Here is a 6,208-nt window from a genome sequence, read left to right as displayed (position 1 = left end):
GCCAAGTGTCACCAATCAGAATTAAGAGATGTGATTAACAGGGAGTTAATCTTGAGCCAAAAGTCTTAAATTTCTGAAATTTTATATGCGGATTTCACTAAGTTCTTTTGAACTTATAAAGTTTCTGCTTGAGTGCAAGTTAGTTAAAGACTCAAAATCCAGAAGGACCAAGCCAAATTCCCCTTGGTATTTTTTAAACTGCAATAGCGGCTCATGTGTATAGAGGGGTACCCTAGAGGCTTCGCCTCAGGGTTTAAGTTGTTTGTATGTGATAACAAGTCTTTGACCAAACTGTAAACTATTGTTGGATATAATGTTTTAAAATTATATTACTAGCTTAATACAAGTTGTACTTTCAATTGAGTTTCAAATTTTAGTTGTTTAAGTATGTAATTAAACAAAAATAGTAATTGTGTCAAGTCATTCTGGTTAGTGTAGTATCCGATACCTGGACCTGGCGATTGGGTTAGGTAGAGGGTGTTACAGAATCGGTCATTACATAACGTTTAATATCTTGTCTATGTATGAAGCTTATGATAATACTATTACTTTATTCTTTCGATCCTTAGGGTCTGAATGCCTAGAACAAAATTAGCTTCTCCCAAGTCCTTCGTACTAAACTTTTAAGTGAGCCACAATTTAACTGATGAAAATGTCCCTACATCATTTCCAATGAGTAGAATGTCATCAACATATAGAACGAGAAAGACCACATTTCCATCCTCAATACGTTTATGAACACAAGGTTCATCTACGTTTTGCTCAAATCCAAAAGTTTTGATCGCTTGATCAAATATTTAATTCCATGAGCGAGATGCTCGCTTAAGTTCATATATGGATCTAAGTTATTTGTAAACTTTATTCTTATTTCTTTTAGTTATATATTTTGTGGTTTGTATCATATAGATGCTCTCTTCAAGATAGTCATTTAAAAACGTTGTCTTGACATCCATTTTCCAGATCCTGTAATGTAGAGCTGTCGCAATGGATAACAATATGCAGACTGACTTGAGCTTACCCATAGGAGAGAAGTTTCTTCATAATCGGTACCTTCTTTTTCTGAGTATAACCTTTTGCAACAAGTTTGGCCTTGTAAGTTTCCACTTTTCCATCTACATTTCTTTTCTTATTGTAGATCCAGTTACACCCTATGGGTTTTATCCCTTTTGGTAAGTCTACAAGTACCCATACTGAGTAGGAATTCATAGAATCTATCTCGGCTTTCATAGCTATTTCCCAGAGTTTGGAATTAGCATTCTACATCACTTCATCAAATGTAAGTAGGTCATCATCTTCTTGTTCGACAAATTCAGTGTTTAAAACACTTCCGCTAGATTCAAAGAACTCAGGTCTACAAGAGACCCTTCCACTGCGACGAAGCACCCTATGTTGTTGATCATTTTTAGATCTACTGTTAGAAGTCGATTCTAGAACTGTTTCTATAAGGCTTTGTGTATTTCCTAAAAATTTCTCAGTAGCTTTTTACTTTGAGGTTTGAAGTTATTCATATAACTTTCCTTAAGGGAAGTAGCATTAGTTGACACTATCCATGTTTGATCTTTTGGGTTATAAAACAACCCATTCTTTGTTTCTTTTGGATATCCCACAAACATGCATAATTTCATCCATGAATCCAACTTCCTTGCATCTTTATCCAATACGTGGTATGGGCATTCCCAAATCCTTAAATGATTTTAGATTTGGCTTCCTATCGTGTCACAATTTCTATGGAGTTTTTAGATGTTACCTTAGTTGGTGCATCATTCAGAATATAGCAAGTCGTTTGTAAGACATATCCTTAAAAGGAGATTGATAACTTCAAATAACTTAACTTCGAATGAATCATGTCTAAGAAAGTTTAATTTCTTCTCTCTACCACGTCATTCTGTTATGGAGTGTTCGACACAGTTAATTGGGATATAATCCCATTCTTTATGAGATACCCTAAGAATTCATCTGATAAATATTCTCACATCGATCAGATCAAAGTGCCTTTATGGGTAAACTCTTTGAATTTATCAAATGATTCACTTTTGCAGTGCATTAGGTACACATACCCACATCTAGAATTATCATTAATGAAGGTTACATAATGCTCATAACCACTTCTTTCTTTGACGTTCATAGTGCCACATATGTCAATGTGCATATATTTTAAGGGTTCCATTGTCCTCGTTTCATTTGCATAGAAAGATCTATAACATGCCAAACCCAGCCTAAATATTATGGCCAAATATGAAGGAATAACATTAGTTTGTTTTAAAACTTTTGATTTAATCAAACTTGGTTATGCGTTTCAAAAGCATAAAACTTGGTGGAACTCTCACAAACGTTTAGAAAAACTTAAGTCCGAAAACACTTATTTTAATCCTAGAAATTTAATTCAATTTCGTTGGTTTTGAAAGTACCAATTTTGGATAAATCTTTTCTAGTTAATGCTAACATTTATCAAAAATTGTTTAGTTGTTTACAGAAAAACACTTAAGAGTTACTTACTTTGCATCGAAAAATTTTCAGAGTTTTAGTTTTGAAAATCGGAATCTAATTTGTTAACCGGTGTAATTTGTAGTTTAACAATCAAAAATAGCAAAAACTGATGAGCAAAACGAAAACCAAAACATAACCCAAAAGCATATTACAATCCCAAAAGTCCAGAATAATTAATTACGAAAACATATTACAAAAACTTGTTGAAAAAAAACCAAACCAATGAATTCAATATAGGTGATAACGGGAGTTTGTACTTTCAGGACTGTTTATGCATATCGAAACATTCAGAATTGAAAAAAAAAAGACATTCTACATGAATCCCACAATAGTACTTATATTATACATCATGGAGGCAATAAAATGTATAATAACTTGAAATTGTTCAACCGGTGGTCAGGAATGAAAAGAGAGATCATTGAATACATAGCAAAATGTTTGGTATGTCAGCATGTTAAAGCAGAACATCAAGTTTCGTCAAGTTTATTACAACCTCTAATGATTCCTGAGTGGAAATGAGAGCGAATCATTATGGACTTTGTATTAGGATTGTCGTTAACGTAGAGAAAGAAAGATGTAGTTTGAGTGATAATGGATAAGATGACAAAATTGGCTCATTTCATTCCTATGATAATAGACATTCACTTGAGAAATTGGCTAAAATTTATCTCTGAGATTGTGAAATTTAGCTTCAAATTTTGGAGTAAACTACACGAAGCTCTAGGCACTAAGTTAAATTTTAGTACGATGTTTCACCCTTAGATCGATGGACAATCAGAGCAAGTGATTCAAGTAATCAAGGATATGTTGCGTTGTTGTGTGATTGAATTTGAAGGCAACTCAGAAAGATTCTTACCATTAGTGAGTTTGCTTACAATAATAGTTATAATTCGAGCATCAAAATGACACCTTACAAAGCTTTGTATAGCCATAAATGTCGAACTCCTCTTTGCTGGTTAGAGTTAAGTGAAAGAAAGTGGTAACATATTTGATGCGTGAGATAGAAGAGAGTTTGGGTTATTCGAGATTATTTGAAAGTTACTTCTAATCGAAAAAATTCCTATGCTAACTTGAAAAGAAAAAATATTGAAATTGGAATCGACAATAAAGTCTTCTTAAAATTTTTACCTTGAAAAAAGGTTCTGCGTTTTGGCGGGAAAGGGAAGCTTTGTCTAAGGTTTATTAAACCGTATGAAATTCTCGATAGAACTGGCCCTGTAGCTTGCTGGCTTGGTCTACCTTTGGAACTGGATAATTCACAATATTTTTCATGTTTCAATGCTAAGAAGATATCCCTCTCATGTGTTAACTCTTGATGAAATTGAGTTGCAACCTGATTTGACGTATAGTGAATAACCAGTTAAGATCTTAACTCTGAAAGTAAAAGAATTGAGAAGTAAATGTGTAGAATTAGTGAAAGTAATACGGCATCGTCATGGTAAAAAGAGGCTATTTGGGAGTCGGAGGAAACTATGAAATCTCAATATCCTCATTTTTTCTGAGGTAAATTTCGAAGACGAAATTTTTTAAGGGGCAGTTGTAACACCCTAATTTTTAATGGTGTTGAAAAAGGTAGTTTTCGAACCTCATTTTCGCAAATTGAGTATATTTACGGAGTTGGTGTAAAAATATATTTAAGTTTGGTTTAGTAATTTTGTCAAATTAATAGTTAATTTAGGTATAGGGACTAAATTGTAAAAGTCTAATTGTTATAGATTTTTAATTAACCAAAGGCTTAGGGACTTAAATTACAATCAACTAAATGCCCAAAATGGTAATTAAACCATTTTTAATGAAGTTTTAGTGGATGATGGTGGCTTAGGCATTAAAACATTATTAGATTTTTAATTAAGAAAGATTAACTAAATAAATCAATTTTAAATCATGATATAAAACAAAAATTAAGTGGAAAGAAAGAGAATTGTCATCTCCTTCATCCTTCATACTCGAATTCTTCAAAGAAAATAAAAGAGGAAAAACAACCTAGGGATTTAAGCATTCGATCACTATTAGGTAAGCTCAATTAAGTCGGGTTAAGTATACTTGAGAATTTTAGAAATAGATAAAATAGGAATTTTTGAGTGTTAGTATAGTTAGTAGTTAGAGTCGATAGAAAATTAAAAACACTATTGAAATAAGAGAAATAAATTCGGGGTATTGACTTAATTGTAAGAGAATAAAAGTATTTGGGCAAAAGTAAGAAAATTAGAAATTTGACATGATTGCACTGAATTGGAAGAAAAAGGAGGAAGGACTAGAAGTGAAATTTTACCAAAATAAAGTATGATTCATGGATGGTATTATAGAGAAAGTTGGAGGATTAAATGGTAATTACTCAAACAAGATAATTATGGAAAATGTAATGATTAAGGACTAAAATGTGTAACAATATGATTGGTGGATCATTTTGATAATTATCATTTTAATTGTTAAATTAATTAAATATTTTTATTAGAAGAAATCTTTCATCTTTCTCTTACATCTTACACCACCTCCATTTCTCCATCCTTTCAACTTTTGTTTTTATTACAAATAGGTCATTTCCACAATTTTTAAGTCTTTAAGCTTAATTTCTCCAATTTTTTTTATGAATCCTTAGTGAAATCAATAGATAAGCCTAGTATTCACCTTAGTTTCATGAAAAGAGTATCAATAATTGTCTTGGAGGATAGAGAAAATAAGAACTAGGGTTTAGTTACAAGTGATTAAGGTAAGAATGATAAGTTTCTTCATAAAATTCATGTTAGTTTCATTTAAATAGCATAGGTATGTTATTTGATTATGATTTTAAGAAGTAAATGTTATATGTTTTGATATGGAAATGAAGAAAAAGAGAAGAAAAAGAAGGATTACTTGGAAAAGAAAGGTAATGAAGTAGCCAAATAGTGAAGAAAGAAGAAAAGATTCCATCCAAGCCTTGGTTGTAAGTACTTCAAGAATTTTACTTTATTTAATTTTAATCTAAGTATAAATTATGTTAAAATAGGTAAATTAATTAAAATATGTTAGTATTATGTGCAAAAAAAAGTAGTGATAAATATAGTTTGAATTCTAGTTATGTGATGAATTGATTTGATATACTGAAATAATAGTAAAAAGGACTAAATTGTAAACTGTACAAAATTGTTATAAGAATTGAATTTCTGATAAATTGGACAATGAATGAAGTGTAAAGAATTAATGAATGTGTGAGGAGTGAAAGAGTGGTTAAATTACAAAGTATAGTAAATGTATTAAAAGCCCATGTAGACAATATGAGAACTAGTAAGATATGAATGGCATGCCATTAGGATATCCTATGCGTGAAATTGAAAGTGACACTTCGGTGCAATTGAAATGTGACACTTCGATGCAATACTATGATTGTTGCATGTATCTTATATGTTCTATTTAGTCTACAATGGGCTATACCAATAAAACATCGTACGAAAAGATTTTCAATGAATCTGAGAAGTGATTTAAGCCTTGTGAATTGATACTTATTTATTGGTATTGACTTTATGAAATTATACATATCCTAACATTAATTATACTTTAAATAGAAAGTTTAATTCTTGTAGTACTAACTAAGTTGTCACAAGCTTAACGTGTTATTTTCTAACATGTAGGTAAAGGTTAGACTTGAAGTGCTAGAGTGGAGAATCGACGTCAAATCATCTCATCACATCCCAAGCTTGGAAGAAAGTATGGTTTGGATATTTTGGTACTAGCTATGGCATGT

This window comes from Gossypium hirsutum, chromosome A08 (genome assembly GCF_007990345.1).
Source record: "Gossypium hirsutum isolate 1008001.06 chromosome A08, Gossypium_hirsutum_v2.1, whole genome shotgun sequence".
Taxonomy (NCBI): domain Eukaryota; kingdom Viridiplantae; phylum Streptophyta; class Magnoliopsida; order Malvales; family Malvaceae; genus Gossypium; species Gossypium hirsutum.
The sequence above is the reverse complement of the archived record's forward strand: the minus strand, read 5'-3'. Positions refer to the sequence as shown.